Source organism: Symphalangus syndactylus, chromosome 16, assembly GCF_028878055.3.
Source record: "Symphalangus syndactylus isolate Jambi chromosome 16, NHGRI_mSymSyn1-v2.1_pri, whole genome shotgun sequence".
NCBI lineage: Eukaryota > Metazoa > Chordata > Mammalia > Primates > Hylobatidae > Symphalangus > Symphalangus syndactylus.
Genome location: NC_072438.2, coordinates 68,267,746 through 68,290,835, shown reverse-complemented (window position 1 = coordinate 68,290,835; position 23,090 = coordinate 68,267,746). Strand labels below are relative to the sequence as shown.

The 23,090-nt window shown below is 41.9% G+C and overlaps 1 long non-coding RNA gene across 3 annotated transcripts in view; it reads left to right on the top strand.

The window, feature by feature from the left end:
- LOC134732755 (uncharacterized) overlaps positions 1-14,341 on the top strand; it is a 151,374-nt gene extending 137,033 nt beyond the window's left edge. For all 3 annotated transcript variants that reach the window (XR_010116241.1, XR_010116239.1, XR_010116240.1), the window contains 2 exons: positions 12,830-12,943; positions 14,163-14,341. This is a non-coding gene — a long non-coding RNA (uncharacterized lncRNA). The remainder of the gene's footprint in view (positions 1-12,829; positions 12,944-14,162) is intronic.
- The last annotated feature ends 8,749 nt before the right edge of the window (positions 14,342-23,090 follow it).

The following is a 23,090-nucleotide window of genomic DNA, read 5'->3' as shown; positions in this document are numbered from 1 at the left end:
CTACCACATTGGTAGTCAATCGAAAACAACAAACAAGTAAAGGCGAGTATGGGCACTTTTATTGCACTATACTTTCCTATCTTCTTTTTCTTCCTAGACTCCTAATATCTGTGTATATATTTAAAAACTCAAAGTTATGTGGTCAATAATCAGAGCTTTAAAGAATCAATGTTCACACATTGTGGACATTGTGTGGCTGCTGGTTAGATTGTCAGTCACATTGTTGACGGCCTACCCAGCAGTCATTCCCTTCTTTTTTCTTCTTAATAGAACTCGAATGTTCTTTAGGTCTGAAGCCAGCCCTGTGCAGCTGTGTATCTCAGAAAGGTTGAGCCTCCCTGGTTGGATCCTGACAACGTCCTTAAGGACCCAGCCTCTTTTCAACCTTTGGCTTCACCATTTTGGCCTCTTGGCCTTTCATCCTCCTGCTTGTACTTCACAGCTTCTAGACAACTGTCATCACTGAAGGCATCAGGAGTGATTGAAAGGTATGAAGCAAGTGGAAGTGTCAAAAGGCTTTCTCTTCTCAATGCTTCATCTTTTTCTTGAGAAAGGGAATTTGCCACTACCCAACCATCATGTTAGAATTCCCTCCTCCAAGTATAGTTGGACCCTACTGGACTTTTTTTTTTTTTTTTTGAGATAGGGTATCATTCTATCACTCAGGATGGAGTGCAGTGGCTTGAACGTGGCTCACTGCAGCCTTGATCTCCCAGGCTCAAGTGATCTTCCCACCTCAGCCTCCCAAGTAGCTGGGACCACAGGCACACACCACCACGCTTGCCTAATTTAAAAAAAATTTTTTATAGACGGAGTCTTGCTATGTTGCCTAGGCTGGTTGAACTCCTGAGCTCAAGCAATCCACTGACCTCAGCCTCCCCAAATGTTGGAATTACAGGCATGAGCCACGGTACTTGGCCTGGACACTCAACCTTCTTTCAGGCACAATCATCCCTTATGGTAGGGTTGCCAGGTTTACAAATAAAAATATAGAACACCCAGTTAAATGTGAATTTCAGAGACACAACAAATAATTTTTAGTATAACTATGCCCAAATGTTGTATGAGAAATACTAAGAAGTTACTTGCTATTTCTCTGAATTCACATTTAAGTGGACATTGTGTATTTATGTGGCAACCTTTTCTATGGGCACTGCCACAACTTCCTCCAGGGACCACTCCCTCCCTAAGGAAATGCCCCCACAGGTGGCCTGGAGACCTCAAAATGCCACAGCACCAGGATGTTCAATGAGAAGGTTGCCCTGAACTCCTCTCTTCCCCTTTTGTTTTACTATATTCATGTAATCTCAAAGAAAAGTCACTTGTGCTTCACTGTCTTAATACATGTTCAATGAAACATCTTTTTATTTAGCTTTTAGCCACTCCTCCTTGAGACTCAGCCCTGAGTTCTGGGGGTGGAGCTGAGCCAGAATAAAAATGCAAATGCAGACAGATCGATGCCATTCCCAGTTTCGCCTTTGCCCTCTGGAGTCAAGGTTTAGCCAACCTTGTCTGTCTGCCTCGACTCTGACCTTTATCAGGGCACTCCAGCCCTGTTCTCTTAAGCAGCATGTTTCTAGTTCATGCAAACAGACCTACCCAGCTGTCTACATAGGCATGTCGGAATCTTCCAAGTAGGTGCGTCTTAGTCTCAGAAGAGATGCATGCATTGTGTGCTCTTCAGAGGAGGGACAAAAAGCCTTCACTTCTTGAGGCAGTCTTCATGGAAATTAGGATTTGGCTTGGTCCTCAAAAGGAAGGGAAGGGACAAGTCAAAAGGCAAGAAGAGGATGTGGCTGGCAAACAGGACTAAGTGTGTTTTTAGGAGATTGAGGAGACCAAGGCTGAAGCAGGGATTGCCTACTGTAAAGTTGGGAAATGAGATTGAGTAAATTCTGGGCCAGATTATGGAAGACACTGCAAGTAAGAAATGACAGCATGTTTGATTTAATATGAAAGAGAGCCCAGTTAAATGTGAATAGAAAGAAATATTTCAGATGATATGATGTAGGCTTGTTTTTACACTTCCCCTCATTATTCCCCAGCGTAAAATTAGATCCCTTATGGATAAACACAGTACCCTTTGTTAAAGATATGCCCTCTTCTGCCAGTTAGGAAATCTGAGCCTTTAAAAGAATTTACTATTTCTAGCTAAAGTCTTTAGTTCCTGGACTAAACAGTAAGATCACCTAGTATTGGAGAAAAAACCTATTTTATTCTTCGATATTAAAATTAACATCAACTTTAACTCAAACACAAGGATGTTCCAGAGCAACTTTGATCCTTACTAATTCTCTGACAGCCACTTCCTTCCTCCTGGACCCAGGCTTGTTTACAGGGGATCTTCTGGGTGTGTGTAGTTGTTTCCTCCCCATTTCCCACCCGCTGATAAACACAGTGCTGGCCTTCAACCACTTAACCCTTGCAACACATGCAGGATTTTCTTGCCCAACGAATTGAGTGCACCCTGTTTTCTAGTTACACTGTTCTGAGAATAGTACAATTGATCTCCCCCAAAGTAAATCCCCTCCCCTTTCTGTAACCTTGTCTCTCAACGGCCCCTTCCCTATCCAGGGGTCTGGTGACCTCCATCCGTAACATCCTGCTTTAAACCCTGCCCTGAAAAGGATGTGAGTAACTATTTCACATAATGCCTGGAGATGCTCACATGGGGTTGGGGAGAAACCTGGAAAATTGAGATGCACAAAAAAATACAATACAGCCCTCTTCTAAGACCTTTTCTTCGCCCTTAAAAAGAAACCCCCAAAACTCAGGAGGTGAGGGGATGAGGTAGGGTCGGGGAGGATTCCTTGTTACTTCTGTTTTTCTTGAAATTTTTCCACTGTGACATTCACATGTTTACTAGGATGTAAATGGTCACCAAAGGTCAATATGTGATCGTTCCAGCAAAACAGGAAAGAAGTCATGTCTAACATAAGTGAATCTCACAGACAGACAAATATCGCATGTGCTCATTCATATGTGAGAGCTGAAAAAGTTGGTCTCATGGAGGTGGAAAGTAGAATGATGGTAACCAGAGGCTGGGAAGCAGTGGGTTTGGGGTGGGCGTGGGGAGGTGGAGATGAGGAGAGTTTGGTGAATGGGTACAATCATACAGTTGGATAGAAGGAATAAGTTTTAATGTTTGATAGACAAGTAGGGTGGCTAGAGTTCACAACAACATATCATATATTTCAAAATAGCTGGAAGAGAGGACTTGAAATGTTCCCAACACATAGAAATGATCAATGTTCATGGTGATGGATTCCCTAAATGCCTTGACTTGACCATTACACATTCTGTACATGTAACAAAATATCACATGCAAGCCATAAATATGTACAAATATTATGTATCAATAAAAAGTAGAAAAAAAATAAGTGAAGCTCAAATTAGGGGGATTTGGGCAGCAGCCACTGGAGCAGGTGCTGTTTCTTCAGGCCAGAGGAGGCCTTTCCCAAATGAGCAACAGGGCCGGGCATGGAGGCTGACACCTATAATCCCAGCAGTTTGGGAGGCCAGGGAGGGCAGATCACTTGAGGTCAGGAGTTCGACACCAGTCTGGCCAACACCTTGAAACCCTGTCTCTTCTAAACATAGAAAAAATTAGCCAGGTATGCTGGCACACTCCTGTAATCCCAGCTACTCTGGAGGTGGAGGCATGAGAATCACTTGAACCCGGGAGGTGGAGCTTGCAGTGAGCTGAGATAGTGCCACTGCACTCCAGCCTGGGTGACAGAGCAAGACCCTGTCTCAAAAAAAAAAAAAAAAAAAAAAGCTTCAGGCTTTGCTGAAGGCCAGAGTGTTCCTTGCGTGGTCCTTTAGCTTCCGACCCTTCACTTCAGTCATCAGAAGGATCTTTCTAATGCAGTTACTGTTATTTTCCCATATATTACTCAGGAACAGATAATACATATACATGGTACAGAATTCAAAATACCTCACAGGTGATTGAATAAAATGTAAGCCTACTTCCTTTTCCCACTCCCTGGTTACACTCTTCCTGGAGGTGATCTCTATTATCGGTTTCTTTCTTTCTTTCTTTCTTTCTTTCTTTCTTTCTTTCTTTCTTTCTTTCTTTCCTTTCTTTCTTTCCTTTTCTTTTTTTTTTGAGACAGAGTCTCTCTCTGTCGTCCAGGCTAGAATGCAGTAGCTCAATCTCAGCTCACTGCAACCTCCACCTCCCAGGTTCAAGCAATTCTTCTGCCTCAGCCTCCTGAGTAGCTGGGACTACAGGTGTGCACCACCACGCCCGGCTAATTTTTGTATTTTTAGTAGAGACAGGGTTTCACCACATTGGTCAGGCTGGTCTTGAACTCCTGACCTCATAATCCGCTTGCCTCGGCCTCCCAAAGTGCTGGGATTACAGGCGTGAGCCACCAATCAGTTTCTTAAATATCCACCTTCCAGAGATGTCTATGCATTTTCAAAAATAGAATCAGAGTTATTTGGAAGTCTTTGATAGGCTTATTTGCTTATTTTTTTCAGAGATATCACATCCATGTGGTTCAAAAATTAACAAATTTAAGAGATAACCAGTGACAATCATGCACCCAACCCTGTTCCTAGCCTTCTTCCTGGTTTCCATGCTATACCACCCCTTCCCCCACCCCATCAGGTAACTTTTGTTATGTTCTTGTGAATCAGTGCAGACGTTTTAAAGGCACATGCAACCAAACATAATTCCTATCCCCCCCTTTAAAGCGGTTCTTTAACTTGGGACTCTATAAAGACAACAAAAAGAATTATTTGAATAAGCAAACTATGCATTAATGGAATTAACTCTATGACTTTATGAAGCAGTCAAGCTCATATATATATTGCATATATGTAGCTTGTTTTACATATGTATTTACATATAATATATATTTATATTATATGTATATATGTTTGTATTATATATGAAACAAACTACAAATAATAAACAAATTTAACTGCCTGGGTTTCCTTCACTTCAGAATATTGTGATCCCCTTACAAGGGACCCTCCCCGACTATTGAAAGTACTTAAAAATTAATATTACCTGAGCCCCTACCAATCAGAACAGAAGCCCAATTAATCAGAATCACTGCCAACAGTACATACAAGGGTACCTGGTGTACTACACAGCTGGGTCCTGCTACCCATGAAGCCTATTTTCCCCTGGAGCAGCCCGTGAGATTCTAGGACCAAGATGACTTACCACCTACGTCGGTCTATGGTTCCGCCTGCCACACACAAGGGTGGTGTTCGTAGGGCACTGTGGCTTCTGATGGGAGGAAGGAACTCTGCTCAGAGCCCTATCATTCTGAGGACCACCTTATGTAGGGCGTTCCTTGGTTTCCCCCTGGCTCCAGCATCCTGGATTTTATGTAATCATTGCATTTTCTCTCATGAATTGGCCCATATAACATGCTTTGTAGATTACTGCTGAGTTTACCTATTTGGGAGGCCAACCTGCAGAAGAATGTCCCAATTGCAGGCTTGGGATCAACTGTGCCCCTGGGGCATTGGCTCCTGCGCTTCTTCTTGAAAGGCCTTCCCCATGCAGCCCTGAATTTTGAAGTCCCACCCATCCTTTAAAATCCAATTCAAGTGTTTCCTGAAAACAGTTCAGCTCTATCATTCGAATGTGTGTCTTCTTCTTCTTGGCTGCTTATTGCTATTTATATCATACCATCACATTCTGCAGACAGTTGCATTCCAGCTATAATTATATTTGTTTTTCCCTGCCATAAGACTGCATATTTTGTGATCTTGGCTATTTATCTTTGTGGTCCCATGGCATAGCTTAGCAAGGTGCTCAGTACACAGTAGGATCTCAATAAATATTTTTTTAAATAGACTCGATTGTTTCGTTCAGTCCTCATTCTTAGCATAACTAGATACCGTAGGGCATAAAAGGAGAGGGGAAGTGCTGAAAATTGCTTACTTGACAAGTTGGGTTTTTTTGTTTGTTTGTTTTTGCTTTTGCTTTTTAAGAGGCTTTCAATATGGACAGCACAGCAGGATGGTGAAGACCTCAGTCATCTCTGGCCTTGACACAACCCGGATCTGCACTGAAATTACTATTATCTTGGGCAAGCTATTTGACCTCTCTAAACTTCAGTTTTCTCAACTGTAAAATAAGCATGAGAATAATAATGCCTACCTTATGAACTAGTTAGCACAGTGGCTGGCAGTAAACATTCAATCATTATCATTTTTAATAGTTTTTATCAGGATGACTGTCTCTATCATCCATCTCTGTTTACACATGGCCAGAAAGGTTTGACAATAGCAGCTGAAAACAGGAGCACTTTGAACCAAGTCTCAGACCATTTCCACTCCCAAGCTGCTATTTGCTTGGAAGGAGGGAAATTAAAAAGCCATTAATGAAACCTCAGTGAGCCTTCATTTCCCACTGGGGAAGCTGGCTGAATAATTGTGAAAGTTTTGTTCAAGTCTATTCTTTGGTTCAAAAATAAACATTCTCATTTCTAAGCTAACACCAATACTAGGAGCCATGGGGCACATTTTTAAATTTACTATTTGCTACAATACATGAGTGTTCTTAAAATATAATTCTAAAAAATCTGTCCAATTATCTCATTTTAGTCTCAGTAATGGAATGATAGTTAAGCTTAAATATTATGAAAGAAAGTTTCCCAACATGAAGAAACTACAAGGAACACTGAGATAGCAAAGGGACATGGAAAATTTACAATTTATAAAGCTAACTTTTTAGTTAGACTGCAAATACCATAAAACCTTGCAAAAGTTCAGGAAGCAGAGACTTAACAACTGGAAATTGCTTATCAGTTGTGCTGGAAATTTCCACTGCTTCTTTTGCTGTGGAAGGGGCTGTACAGTGGGGAAGTACTGTCTCCACGTGTGTGTGTGTGTGTGTGTGTGTTGCCTCTTCAGCAACCCTTTGCAATGCCGTATCATGTTCTGTTTTCCTTCCAGCTTCCTCTGTCTTCCAGCATTTCCTGGAGTCACCAGAGGGCCCTTGCCTGGCTTGTTTTCCATATGATCAGTGTTCTGTGATATATGTCTCTACTCCCACTATCTATTAATACCTCCGTTGCAGATGCATTATTAATACTTATTAATGAAATCGTGTTTAGAAAAGCATAATAAGATATATATTGGCTTGTATCAACAAAGGAAATATTAATCCAAGTCAGTTGACAGTTTATGAAGAATGATAGTTCAAACCCTTAGGAACCCAGGATAGCACTTGAACCGAAGCCCTTTTTTAAATTACAGATGATGAAATTGAAGCACAGAGAAAAGGAGCAATGTTCCCAAGGTCACATAGCTAATTAGAAAGTCTGGCTTTAGGACTAGAAATGTATGGTCAACCACATAAAGAATAGAGTGGTGGCTGGGCGGGGGCTCACGCCTGTAATCCCAGCACTTTGGGAGGCCAAGGCAGGCGGATCACGAGCTCAAGAGATAGAGACCATCCTGGCCAACATGGTGAAACCCCATCTCTACTAAAAATACAAAAATTAGCTGGGTGTGGTGGCACGCTCCTGTAGTCCCAGCTACTCAGAAGGCTAAGGCAGGAGAATCACTTAAGCCAGGGAGGCAGAGGTTGCAGTGAGCCAGTATTGCACCACTGCACTGCAGCCTGGCGACAGAGACTCCTTCTCAAAAAAAAAAAAAAAAAAAAAGTACAGTGGTTACCTACTATAGTCATGGCCTGCAAATTAATAAACAGCATGGTTCTTTTCCTTAGGGAGTCATGTTTGGGAAACAAAAATATCAATATGGCATGTTTAAATTCTATTTGGGAAGCAGCACCAGTAAGGCAAACATTGCAGAACTTAAATACCAATATAAGTGTGGACAAAAAGAATAGACACGCCTCCATAAGTGTCTACCTTTTCTCTAGGAGCATGCAGACCAGGGGGAAGACTACAGCTAAATCACAGGTGGCTGTGGGTGTGGTCGAGAATAGGAAAATGGCGCGCCCTGGAACTGCAAGGGGCCAGTCTGTCTAGGGCTAATATGAGGGCCAGTCTCAGGGAGAGCTGTGGAGTAGAAGTTTGGCTAAAGGGGAAAGAATGGAAAAGAGGCAGGAAGGTACCTGCCTGACCTGCTGGGGCTGCTGTCTTGGTCTTTGGGGAATTGATTGAAGTGTCAGGAAATGTTCTGCTTTCCTCTCTGGGCAATTCCTACATGAAACAACTTCTGGAGCTCTTCATGTTCCTCTGGGAACATAGTTCCCTGCGGTTGGTGGGGCAGCTACAGGCTTTCCTGGTCGGGGGTACCTCCCAGGGCCAATCTCACAAAGACACAGCGAGGGACCTCGCTGGAAGCACATTCAGAATCATTCTTCCAGGTTGAGGGGCGTGTCGCAGTTGGCAGGCTGGCTCTGCACAGGGATGGCCCTGGGTTAGTGCTGCAGATTCTGTCTGCCATCAGCTTTAAGATTTCCTCCGAATCAAGTCGGGATTATCAGCTGTGTGACAGGAAATGGCTGTGGTCTGCAATTGTAAGTGGATCTGCACATCAAACTTTTCAAAACCTTCCCAGACCTCTCCTCACCACCGAAGGAAAAGAATATTCACCCACCAGCAGCAACAGCAGCAGCAGCCCCCAGACACCTGAAATTCTCCCCCATGATAAAGTAATTTCCTGGGATTAAGTTTATCTCACATTTCCAGAGGGAAAAACTGAAGCTCAGAAAGGGTGGGCAGCTCATTGAGAGAATTGGCATTTGGATCTGGATTTTCAACATGGATGCCAGTGTTTTGTTTTGTTTTGTTTTTTCTGTTCATCAGCACAGCTCCTGTTGCTTCAGTGTGAATTTATCAGGCCAGCTCTTGTGCATGAGGAGAGGCAAAAAGGGGGCAGACTGTGGATGGGCAGCGCAGGGACACTTAGAAGTGCAGGAGAAGCATCATTTCAGCCTAAGCTACAGCTAGCCAGAGCCAAATTAAAAATTCATTAGTGTTTGCCTCCTGCTATCCTGTTTTCCTCTGGAGGGATTGAGTTGTATCCCCCTCAGGGATAGCTTGGGCTATCCCAAAGTCTCTAAAAAGAATTTCCTTAGCACCAATGGCCTAATGAGGTTTTTACAAAGGCCACATTTGACCAAGAGGTGGATGAATACGGCATATACAAGATTCTTTCTGTCAGTGACAGAAACCCAAATCAAACCAAAATAAGCAAAAAATAAATGTATTGGTTCACTCAACTGGAAAGAACAGGGACCTCAAGAGTGACTGGACTCAGAAATTTAGAGGATGCTTTCAGATCTCTGTCCATTTCAATGCCCTGCTTCTGTCTGGATTGGCCGCATTCTCTCCTACTAAATACAAGCTCCTGCAGACAGCTGCAGGCCTACATTATTTCAGTTAGTGACCCTGGAGGAAGCAGAGAGCGGCCATCTTCCAGTGTCATACTGAAAATTTCAGGGGAGGGCTCTGAATAGCTCTGTTTTAGTCAGATATCCAGCCTCTGAACCAAGCACCGCAGCAAGTTTCATGAAATACTCAAATTGGCCAGACTGGGATGTGTATTTGCTTATGTGGATGCGGGTAGTCAAGTTCCCAGCAGAAAATAGATGGCTCGCTCAGACTAAGGAACTTCAAAATCATTCAATGACAGGACCACTCAGGTCTGCCAGCGTCCAAGGAAGCCAGCCAAGGGAGTGCATAATCTCAAGGCTGGAAAGCTCTTACCATCCTGAAGCCCGAGGGTCAAGGGGAAGGGGAAGTTCCTGGAATGAGGAGAGGTAGCCATATGGAAAGCCTCCCTGACAGACAGATGCTGTGGCCTTCAGTAGAAAAGCACAGCCAACTGTCCCCAAGCTGGCAGAGAAATCACTAGAAGAAAAAATATCTCTACCTCCCTCTTCTTCCTTCCTCCAGTCTCCTGCCAAAGGCTTTCAATGCTCAAACCCAAAGGGAAGCCAGAGAGAATGGGACCCCTTGATGCATCCATGCCAGCCAGGAAGGTGGAGAGAGGATCTGGAAGGGCAGTTAGAATATATTCAATAGGGTACTATGATTGACATCCCCAGCATGAATATAGAATCTTGAAGAGAAGACTTACAAAGGAAAAGCAGGTTGCTCCTACCATAAAAAGGGAGAAAAGTGCTGAGCGGTTCAACATAACAAACACCCATTACAAATTATAGGGAAGGAGCCGGTGCCCAGGGCCTGAGCACGATAATTTTACAACCAGATGAAGGCTCTGAGATCAAAAGACATCACTGCCAGGCAGAAGTCCATAGGACTGGAAGACCTGACTCTGTCACCAATGCTCTGCCCATCAGAGCCCACTCTAATCTCTCTCTCCTCTCAGTACCCACCCACTCACAGCAGAAGCCCTCTGGGCACTGCCATTTGTGCCACTGCATTGCTTGATCTCTGTTTTTACGTAGGCCTTAATTCCTCAACTAGGTTTAACACTGGCATCCAGCCTAGGGATTCATACCAAACAGATGTTTCATAAATTTTGGCAATAAAACACTGCTGACTCTAGGCAGAGAACAAGTGTGACTTTTTTCAGTTCTTTGAGCTCTATGTCTCCTTTTTTTTTTTTAACTCTCATTAAATAACTATTGCAAGATAGAGGATAAAATGGGTCTGGTTTGGGGGCTGGTGAAATGGTGCAATTAAAAAATTTTAAAGGCCAGGCACGGTGGCTCACGCATGTAATCCCAGCACTCTGGGGGGCTGAGGCAGGTGGATCACCTGAGGTCAGGAGTTTGAGACCAGCCTCGCCAACATGGCAAAGCCCTGTCTCTACTAAAAATACAAAAATTAGCCGAGCGTGGTGACACATGCCTGTAGTTCCAGCTACGCAAGAAGCTGAGGCAGGAGAATCGCTTGAACCTGGGAGGCGGAGGTTGCAGTGAGCTGAGATCATGCCAGTGCACACCAGCCTGGGTGATAGAGGGAGACCCTGTCTAAAAAAATAATAATAATGATAAAAATTAAAAAAATAAAAATCAGTGGCCTGGACATTAGGAGACCAAGGCAATGGCCCAGCCCCAGTAAACTGTGTGGCTCACGAGGCCTGTCATTCACTCTCTCTGGGTCTTGGATTCTCTTCCCTACTAATTGAGATGCTTCAGTGGCTTATCAGCTTCAGTGCTATTGATAATCTGGGGTGCATAATTCTTTCACGGGGGCAGGGGCTGCCTGTGCATTGTAAGGTGCTTAGCCACATTCCTGGCCTCTACCCACTAGATGCCAGCAGCAACCTCCACCTCCACCCCACCAAGTATGACAAACAGAAACGTCTCCAGAGATTGCCAAAAATGCCCTGGGGACAAAATTATACCTCCCTCTCCTCTTGAAAACCACTGGGCCGGATGGCTTCTGACCAGTTGAAATAAAGGCTTGGTTTCACGTTTTCGAGATTGAAAATAACAAGGACAAATACAGGATGGAAATTTACTTTTCTCTTATATCAAAGTTAGTGATGATAAGGCAGCTCTTCTCTGTCAAGTTATTAAGGACCCAGACCTCTTTTATCTTGTTGTTTTGCCATCCACAGGGTTTTCTCTAGGCTGTCCAAGTTGGTCTGCCACTGCATCCAATCAACAGGATGGAAGAAAGGGGAGAGGGATGAGTAGGTTCGTGTAATCACTCTCATCTCATTGGCTAGAATTTAGTCACATGGCCATAGCTAGCTACAAAGGAGACTGGGAAAGATAATCTTTCTAATGGGCTGCATGAGCCCAGCTTAATTCATTTAAAATCACAACTTGGACTGTTCTTTACCTACTTATTTTTTTTTTTTTGGTTGGTTGGTGGGGGAAAATGTTTGGGAAATGTGTCCTCAGGGAACTTGGGGAGGTGGGAATTCAGTTCTCTCCATGCTCTTTATTTCCTTCCCTTCCTCTAACCATCAGAGCCTCCAAGGCCCGGCTGTCTGTGTCATAGACAGAATTCCAGCCGCCTGACAGATCTGTCCAAAAAGCTCAGAGCTGGTTGACTTCATACTGAGGAAAAATTCTGAAGGTCAGCTCTCAGTTTTTTAGTAGTTACAGAAAGAATCGCATTCTGCTGAGGGCTCTGGGAGTGAGCCTGAAGCCATGTTTAAAGAGGCTTGTGTGAAAAGAGAGATGTAAGAGATTTGAAGATCAAAGTGAGCCCTGAAGAGTCAGATTCTGCCCGGAATTGGATGACTTCTGATAGCAATGGTGGGGGCATCTAGATGCAAGGGGAGAATTGAAACTTTTTGCATCTCTTAGTGTGGCATCATTAGCTTTGCCTCTAAAATTGCTCATTTATTAATGTACTTAATACATAATTTTATTAATAAACTAACGAATTCAATTGTTTTCTCTTCTAGATTGGAGTGTTATATATGTTAGACTGTTTCTCCTCTGCTAGCTGATAACAGCATGGCAGAGATAAGGTTTAAAATCTCCAGTACTCTGTATTTAATAGTAGAGTTTCCTCAGTATCCCCAGGAAATTGGTTCCAGGACTTTCTGTGGATACCCATATCCAAAGATGCTCAAGTCTCTGATATAAAATGGCATAGTATTTGCATACAACCTACGCACATTCTCTTGTACAGTTTAAATCATCTCTAGATTACGTATAATACCTAATACAATGTAAATACTATGTAAATAGTTGTTACACTGTATTGTTTAGAAAATAATGACAAGGAAAAAAGTCTGTCCGTGTTCAGGACAGATGCAATTTTTTCCAATATTTTTGATTCACGCTTGGGTGAATCCGCAGATGTGGAAGGCCACCTGTACTTATTACAAGTGTAGTTTATTATACAGTATATATAATTACCTACTTATACAACATATAATTATCCACTGCAATATATAGTTATCTATTATAATATATAATTACATAACTAATGTGTTTTTCCTGCAGATAAGATGTAAAAGAAAAAAAACATAAACTGTAGGAAACCAAGAACACTCAATATAGAAAAAAGAGTGCTAAATTGAACTACGCTTGATTCCTAACTCAAGAAAGCCGGGACAGGTGAGATTGTGTTTTTCTCTGTTACACAACAAAATTGGCTTCTAAGTTAGAGTTTATTAATTCTCAAGCATTTAATTTCATGTGTTTTCAGTAAACTACTGGCTATAATTACTATAATTTTAAAATTTTTTATTGTGAAGTGTCATACGCATGCAGAAAAGTACACTAGTATATATATATATATGAATTATCACAAATGAAAAATATAAACAAATTACTATAAAGTGAACACTCATCTGTCCATCCACACTGGATAAGAAATAAAACACTACCACTGCTCAAAGCCCCCCATGCCCTTTCCCAATTACCACTCTAGTCCTTCCTCAAAAGATAAACACTGTGCTTACTTAACAGTATAATTTCATTTTGCATATTTTTTAACTTTGTATAAGTAGAATCATACCTTCTTCTTCTCCTTCTCCTTCTTCTTTTTTTTTTTTTTTTTCCGAGACGGAATCTCACTCTGTCACCCAGGCTGGAGTATAGTGGCGTGGTCTCTGTTCACTGCAACCTCCGCCTCCCGGGTTCAAGCGATTCTCCTGCCACAGCTTCCTGAGTAGCTGTGACTTCAGCCTCCCACACCCCAATCACGCCTGGCTAACTTTTTTATATTTTTAGTAGAGACAGAGTTTCACCATGTTGGCCAGGCTGGTCTCGAACTCCTGACCTCGAGTGATCCGCCCACCTTGGCCTCCCAAAGTTCTGAGATTACAGACATGAGCCACCGTGCCCGGCCAAATCATACATTTTCTTAAAGCATTCTTAGAAGAAAAAATTGGGTGCTTGTGTTTACCACTGAGTCAGTAAGATGAGATATTTGAAATAGGGACTGCCTTGAAATTTAGAACATACAGTAAGTGAAATTTTGTCTCTTTATAAAAAAAGTCTATCTTTAGATAGACTTATAGATGATAGAAAAAAGAGCAAGACTGTGACTGCCCAGTTTAAGAGATCTAGAAGCTTTTCCTAGGAGCCAGCAACTTGTCCCCAAATAAAATAGTTATGTTCTCTTTGACAAGAACCCAGAAAGTTTCCACAGCCAATCACACAGTAACAGATGGGATTTAGTGACTGGGGAAAAAAAGCATGCAAATAAAACTTCAAAGAGACAGAAAGATTGAAGAAGGAGAAAGATAAGATTTTGCCTTCTTATTTATTTTAGAAGTGGTTGTTAAATAGAGCCACTCATAATAAATTTGTCTTTTTGTTTTCTTTATAGATCAAGATAACTACTTGAGGCTGGGCAAGGTGACTCATGCCTGTAATTCCAGCACTTTGGGAGGCCGAGGGAAGCAGATCACTTGAGGTCAGGAGTTCAAGACCAGCATGGCCAACATGGTGAAATCCTGTCTGTACTAAAAATACAAAAATTAGCCGGGCTTGGTGTCTCATGCCTGTAATCCCAGCTACTCGGGAGGCTGAGGCAGAGAAGCTCTTGAATCCAGGAGGCTGAGGTTGCAGTGAGCAGAGATCGAGCCACTGCATTCTAGCCTGGGCAACAGAGGGAGACTCCTTCTCAAAAACAAAAAAAAGGAAAAAAAAAAGATAACTACTTGAACCAGGAAAGGGAGGAAGAAAATGGAAAATTAAAGAGTTAGAGTCTATATTAATCAGTTTTTGCTATGCTTTGTTGTGTAACAACCAACCTCCAAACATCAATAGCCTAAAGCAATAAAGGCTTTTTCCTTACTTATATTACTTCAGCTGCAGTGAGCTGCCATTATGTTGCATATGTCTTTTTCTTCCATAACACAAGCTTAAGAAGCAGTTTGATCTGGGATATATCATTCCTAAGGCAGAGGAAAAAGAAAAAGAGATGGCAGAGCTACTCAGTGACTATTAAAACTTCTGCTTGGGCCTGACATATGTCGCTTGCTGCTTAGATTTCATTAACAAAGCAAGTCACTTGGCCAAGCTTGACATTAGTTGACATTAGTCCTTTCTAGAGTCAGCAGATCATTGGAACAACAGTGCAGACCGTTACAGGGCTCATTTTCAAATGAAGATCAGTCAGAAATTATAATACAAAAATCAGGGGCAAAGGGAAGTAGTTCCCCAAAATTCAACGTGCATAATCAGAATCTACCCATTTGTAGATTACCCATTCACGTAAGAAAATCCATTAAATAATTCATAATATATGCCTTAGATATGTTAGAAGCCCATATAGTTCATAAAAGAACAGTGACTTCTTTAGGAAGCATCTTTCACTCCATGCACTGGATTTCCAATAAATTCTTTTGTTTTCCGGAAGAGTGTGAAAAATTCTCAGATGAAAGGAAGAGCCATAGCCTAATCCCTGCTTTGTACCCAGAAGCCTCTGCTTATAGCCTGGATTTTCAGTATCTCTTCTCTTCTATAATCCTCCTCTGTATGGACTCCTACAAGGATAAAAATTATCTATCTTCAGCCATAAGTTTTCTGTGATGTATTTTCAGAAATTTCACAATTTCTATCCTTGCTGACAACATAAATCCTTTCTTCATATTGAAAAGACCGGAAAACAATTCTGTTTCTTTAGACGGTTCTTTGCTATAAAACTTCATTTAAACAGCACTTTCTTAGCCCTTGTAGAATTTGTTTTGTTGAAGTGCTTTGTCTGTCTTTGAAATAAGCATTTTTCATCTAATTTTGAATGATTCCGGCTGCTGGATTATCTAACTTGAAAGTGAGTCAGGAGACTCGTTGGTTTGGGGGGGATTAGAGAAGGAAGTAGATTTTAGTTTTCCAAAATGCAAGTCTGACATCTTCTGGAAAGCATGTGACTATTACACCCACAAGTTAGTTCCCGTGGTCCACTATTCAGAAGGCTAGGGGTACATGAAGTTAGATGGGCAAAATCTTGCATTTTTATTTGTATAAACTGCTATTTAATATTTAGGATTTTCTTCAGTTATGAATATGGACAATTAACCATAGTAGTATTATTAGTAACGTTGTCAACAGCAGAAATTATAGATTTTGAAAATCACATGAAAGTTATTGCAGATATCAAAAAGTATTGTTTACACTCACCATTACTTGGAAATTCTGATAGACCTGTCATTAGATCTCGTTATTTAATGAGTTAGTATAAAACACGTGGATTAGTATTTCACATATTTGCTATTTTAACCTTATGGCTTTTGAATATTTCAGTATAATTGGTTTTCTTTGAAAATCTATGTATATTATTAATATTTTGCACATTTAAAGAATATTTTGAGAAGTTGTCTATAGTTTACAACCAAACAGCTATGGGTTTATGGTACAAAAAAGATTAAGAATGCTTGTTCTAGGCGCATTCTAAAAGGGATAGAGGAGGACAAAAGAATATATAGAACTACATCTCTCTTTCACTAAAATAATGATTTTTAGTTCTTGTATATAGAGTTAAATGGCAAGAGTATTTTAATATAAAATAATGTTTTGATATTATATTAATCATTAATGTACAAAGCTTGTCTTTCCTTTTTCTTCTCATGAAAATGGACCCCAAAACTCTGTCAAGGGAACTACCCCATTTTCCTTCAGTCCCCTCCCTCTACCCCCCACCACAAAGTGGAGCTTTTAAAAAATTTCTTTTTTAAACTATGAAGTTCATTTTCAATTTTTATATCAGGTAATACTTCCTGGACACTGAATTGCAATTGACAAAGGGAATAAGAAAAGACTAGCAAATTTCCCATCATTCATTAAAATGCTTCTACATTAGGAACAGCAGAAACACACCTGAGCTCTATGGTGTTCCTGGGCAAGCAAGGGGGCTACTGTTGAGCACAGTCTGTGTGTGGAACCGCTTATTTTAACAAGATGGACTGGAGAGTCACCTCCAAGTGTGTAGCATATGCTCTGAGAGAGCACAAGATCATCCAGCAGGAAGCAGAAAGAAAAAATTGGAACTTCTGTTTCCGTTTACCTAAAATTTGAAAACCAATCAACTTTACCAGTATTTCTCACATATTCTGTCTGTACTTCAGCAGGTCAGGATCCTATGAGAGGCATGAGGTGTCCTCAGGGAGGTGTGGAACTTCCACAAAGCAGTGGGGTTGGCAGCCACCCTTCATTCTTCCTCTGCTTTGGAGCTGCTGAGACATTTGCAGTTTTGTGTGCCCAGTTAAGTGACTCCACAAATGCATTATCTTGTTTTAACTAAGCTTGTCTTCACAAAGTGGAGTTCCACATGGAACTGTGGGTTGAAGATAATATTTGCAATAATGCGATCTCATAAACTTACCAAAATACAATGGCAGAGGTTCATTTACTCCTAATGTGACCCTTTCAGAAACAATACAAAGAAAAAAAATGACCAACTCATCACATCTAATAATTAATTGAATGTCCTAAAATAGAAATAATCAAGATGATTTAATATATGGATTGATAAACGTTGTTGCTAATGATGACCTTGCCTGCAGTGCATATTGTGCCTTGAGAAGTTAGTTAATAGTAGCCATACATATAAAGAACTTGTAAATATATGTAAGTTCAAAGATCATTTACTAAGAAAAATAGGTTATCAAAGGAGTTTGAATAGTACTATTATAAAGCTCCAAGAATAAAGTTTTTGAACCAAACCATGAATAAAAAAGTTATCTTGTGAGTTCAGAATCATTAGAAGAGGGAGTGCCATGTTGGCCAAAGTGAGTTTTGCTGGCCCAGGATTTTAAATCTAACAATAATGTGGAACAGCGAGAAGACATTGTTGGTTGAAATGAACATTAGGGTATTGTGACTGAGTGTATTTATCCATCTCTGCCTGTCTCCCTAGTTAGACTGTGGACCTCATGCAGCCAAGAATTGTGTCTATTAGTCCCACATTCCAAGCTGTTGCCTGGAATCAGTAGGTGCTCAGAAAACATTTGCTGGGCTTATGGATTCAAAGAAACAAATAACTAAGGGGAATTTGACTTTTGGCTTATAGCACAACTTCTCTTTGCCCTTTAGCATTTCCCAGTGATGGGAAGTTATTCCAAGTTGGAAAGCAGAATTCAAATGACAGCATCAAGAGCCTGAGTTGACAGAAAACATCAGCTCCCAGAGAGCTGGAAGTCCCTCCCCACCCTGGGCCTCCGATAGCCTTTCCACATTGCGCTATATTACACCAACTGCAATTTCATGCCATATTTGTGTTGCTAGTTGTCTCCCACTGTTATTTGGGGAGCTCCTGGCGGGGAGACACAGTGTCTTACTCATCCTTATTTTCCTGATGGCTAGAACAATGCCAGACACAGAAGAAAGCAGCAGGGAGCAAATGCATATGAGCAGGTACTACCTGCTCAGCGCCGGACGCTGACGTGTGCTATCTATTTGATTATCACACTAACCTTAAAAAGGTTAAATTACATTCCCATGGCCACACAGTAAGTAAGAGATCCAGGATTTTGAGTCCAGGTTTGATTCCAAGTCCAGGACTCTTTCCACTACCCCCATATTATGTCAATAAATGTGGGATACATAAAGTGGTTAACTAACATAACCTCTTCATTGTGGCTCTCAAATGATAGACATACAAATATGGCTCCCTGCCACATAGTGGAGGCCACTTCATTTTCAAGAGCCTCAATCATCAACTTCCTTTCATTGATCTGAACTCTACTTCCCTACAACTCTACTTACTGCTCCTTGTTCTTCTCCAGAGCCACATGGGATAACTAATGCCCCTTCCACAAAATCAGCCCTTGGCTTATGAAGACAGTCACTATGTGTCTACCCCTCACCAAGTAGCTGTTTTTCCATGCCTTCATGACCAATCGGCTTGCAGGAAGCAAAAAGAAAGCCTGATTTTAATCTTTTAATTGTGGATCCTTTGCCATGAATTGTGTATCTTATCTAGCCAGAAGGTTCCTGAATTTATGCTGAGCTAGACCCAAATGGGATATGCCTTCCTCGTGCTCCGTTATGCACCAAAACAAGGCAGTGAACCCCCAGTTGGCCATTGCTTTTTTCTTTGTGAATGTTCGCCTATGCTAGCAAGCACAGGTTGCAGGCCTGGGGGAAGTGGGTGATTCACCAGGTATGTCTGGATGGGTTCTATGGAAAGTACCCTTAGCAGCTTCTCTCAAAGTGCAGTCAGGAACCACCTGCATCAGAATCAGTGGAAGGCTGTGTTAAAACGCGAATTCCTGGCCCCACCCTAGAATACCTAGATCAGAATTCCTAGCATAAGACCTGGAATCCTTACTTTTAAATGAGCACTCCATCCAGCAATGATTCTGATGATTACTGAAGCTTGGGAGGCTCTGGACTAAAGCAGGCCATGCCTAAGTGGCATGGCATTTGCCATATGGATAGTGAAATCCACACTGGTGGATGGCAACTAGAGTCAGTTCACATAAATAAGAAATATTTTTAAATGAAATGGGATTGTCAATACTGATGTAATGTAAGAAAAGCAAAAGGTTCTGGCAAGGAAGCTTAGCAGCAATCACATAGGAAACCATGATTCAAAAAAAAAAGAAAAAAAGGATCCTGTGGTTAGCAGGGCTGGCCTAGGCAATGTAAGTGGACACTTGTAACAGCCCCTTTGAAAGGTTCTGGAAATTCCTCTGAGTGGGACTCTCTAGTGGCGATTTATAAAGGAGTGAGGTGATTGGCCCTTTTTTTGCAACCAGTAGATTTTATTTGATTTGGAAGAACACATGGCTAACATGGAAGATGAATTCCTAATGTTAGTTTGGACCCATCTGAGGGCTGTGTTGACAAGGGACAAAGTAGTCTCTGCTAAACTCAGTGTCTCCTACGGGGCTTTCACTGAAACCCATTGGGTTGAGTCCTCGGTGTCTCTGAAGGATTTCTGAAATAAAATAACCCTTTATCCCCACTCCCAACCTCCTTTATCAAAAGAAAATTTTTTACATAAATTGAATAAACCCTGAAATCCCATATGGCTCAGGTGATACTTAGATGCATTCAGAAACATCAGGGAACCAAAAGTAATAAAAAGAAATTCCATTTTTTAGTTTCGTTTTTTAAAGAAATTAAGGGAGATTCCATTTCTGTCACTAAGTACTACTTAAAATCGTCTCTCCCCTTGTTCTTTCTCTCTCATACCTCTTAGCTGCCCAAAGCCTCTTCTCCACACTCTGACTCAGTTCTCTCTGCAGAAAGCCTCTGGACTTACTGGGGCTGAAAGGTCGCATGTAGGGGAAGGAACAGCCAGGCAAAAGCTCTTGTAGAAACCATAAGTGATGCCTTGGGAATTCCGCTCTGAGAGCTGTGGTGAGCCCTCCCTGGAATGTTTTCAGCTTCTCCGGGGGTCTTGCTGTCAGTGAGGTTATTTCTGTCACTGGCTTCTCTTCCTTCTCAGCCTCTGTGGTCTTGCACCTGATTAAAATAAACAGAGGCCACCAGACAGGTCACTAAAAAGGTAGAAGTCCATGAACAAAACAGCTGGTGTATTTGAGTGAACTTTTTTTTTTTTGACGAAGTTTGCTCTTGTTGCCCAGGTTGGGGTGCAATGGCGCGATCTCGGCTCACCACAATCTCCGCCTCCCTGGTTCAAGCAATTCTCCTGCCTCAGCCTCCCGGGTAGGTGGGATTACAGGCACCTGCCACCACGCCTAGCTAACATGCCCAGCTAATTTTTGTATTGTTAGTAGAGTCACAGTCTCGCCGTGTTGACCAGGCTGGTCTTGAACTTCTGACCTCGGGTGATCCACCCACCTCGGTCTCCCAAAGTGCTGGGGATTACAGGCGTGAGCCACTGCGCCCGGCCACATTTTATTCGTTTAATTTCAACTGTTTTATTAAAACTCAGACCACCCTTATCTGGTGAACTGCTTGATCCTACCCAGCAGGTGAAAAGATCAGAGAAAATAGCAACCGATCAATAGATGTCGGCAGGCAGTCTCATTCCCAAACAAGATAAAAGACCATGGACTCTGAGCTCAAACCAAAATATTTGCATGATATCTTGTATTATCGGCAGTTTGGAAGGGACATTATGGTGAAGACAACAAGAAAAATCACCGAAGGATGTTGGGAATAGCCTGGGCTAGAAAAGGATGAGCTAACATGTTGGGGTTAGGAATCTCCAGCTCTGATTTCTTAAGCAGCCATTGGAATAAGAAACTGGGCAAATTCCCAACAGGGTGGGGCAATCCCCCTGATCCCAGCCCATTGGGAAAAGGGCCTAATTCTTCTTCTCCCTTCCCATTCCCCAGCAGCAACATAAAAAAGCACAAAATGTCTCAGTGCTCTGGAATTTCTTCACTCAGATGACCCTGGGTGGATTTTGCATCAAAAACACAGATTTATAAAACAGCAAATTATTTGCGAAAAATTCTTCACTTTAGAGGAAGAACGGCAGAGCATCGCCACAGGATTATTCCTGCCTACATTTGAAAAATATGATTCTAGGTAAGAGATTCTGGTATAACCATAGATTTTCAGGCACATATCTTCTGCATTAGAGTAAACGTTCTGCAAAACACGTCCATCAGGCCCAAGCAGTTTCAGCAGCCGAGTAGCCCATCTGGGAAACAACTCCGGAACCCCTTCAGACAAGCCCGCCGAGGCTGGGTGACTTGGCAGTCCCTGAGCCCCTGCCAGCTCATTTGTGGCCAGTATTTTTCACAGACGCTCCCTGGTGTGTAGCAATTTCCGGATATTTTTCAAACGGTTTTTATCCTGCCAGCTGGGTGCAGTGGAGGGACTACAGCTTGGACAACTCAGCCGGATGGACCCATCAAATTCAGCTTGCCAGCCCAGTTGGGATTAGACTGCATTGTTTGCGCCTTGCCCTGAGGTTGGCACCTATCCCCCTATCCTGTTGATTTCCATCCCTACTCCTTCCACTTCCCTAGTCCTCTTGGCCCCTGGTATGAGACTGCTAGCCTGTCATCCTACCGCTAGGAAAACCTCCTTCCCAGGTGGACACCATTAATGTGCAGGCAATGTAATCAAGGGAGAATAATATTCCAAGAGTAGGAAAATGTGAGCTAGACCCAGTTCTGCTAGTAATTAGCTCCATGACCTTGGTCAAGTTGCATAACTTCTCTGGGTCTCATTTTCCTTTCTGGTAAAATGAAGGCCCCCATCACTACTTTCAAGTAAGGCCTTTACCAAGTCATCCAAGTTGTTCCAGTAAGTTGCACATCTGACAACAGCCCGTCCCTTACCACCTCCTCTAAATATGTTTTCTGAGATATTTCAGAAAATAAGATTTTAGAAGGAAAGCTGTATTAGTTGCACAAACCTACTTCAGTGACAGGCTAGGGTTGAACATTAAAATTCAAAAGAAGACGTGAATTCCCTTATTAATGCTGCTTAGGGGAAGAAGAGGCTGAAGGAAGGCAGCTTCTATAAAAATCATTGGTGAACTGGAATTTATCACCTCTGTGCGAGTCTGACCTCTCAGGACTTTTTCTCTAGAGTCCCAGGATCCTAAGTAATGAATAATGCATCTAAACATGCCCTCCATGACTTTGAGGATATGCAAACGTGAAATTTTGAAAAAAGAATAAAAGAAAGAAGAAAAATTCTGGAAAGTTTAACTTCATTTCTATTATCATACTCAAAATGAAAATAATGTTTTCTCCAGTTATAAAAATAATACAGAAATCTGGAGACTACCAAAAAATATAAAGCATAAAACAAAATCACTCATAATAGAGATAATCACTGGCAATGTTATGGCTGTTTCCTTTCACCCTTTTTGATCTGGACACTATCAAAACAGTTTCCTTCATGATTTTGAAGCATCAGTCTCATTTTAAATTCTCCCGGCTCATAGAAATCGCTGAATCCCAGAGAATTCCAAGTACCAATACTATTTTTGGTTTCCTTTTCCATATTTCACTCTGACCCAAAATGAAAAATAACGCTGGCCGGGCACGGTGGCTCACATCTGTAACCCCAGCATTTTGGGAGGCCAAGGCGGGCAGATCACCTGAGGTCAGGAGTTCAAGACCAGCCTGGGCAATATGGCGAAACCCCATCTTTACTGAAAATACAAAAAATTAGCTGGGCGTGGTGGTACATGCCTGTAATCCCAGCTACTCAGAAGGCTGAGGCAGGAGAATTGCTTGAACCAGGGAGGCGGAGGTTGCAGTGAGCCAAGATTGCGCCATTGCACTCCAGCCTGGGGAACAAGAGCAAAATGTCGCCTTGGAGGAAAAAAAAAAAAAGAAAGAAAGAAAAATAATGCTAACAGGTGACTATTTCA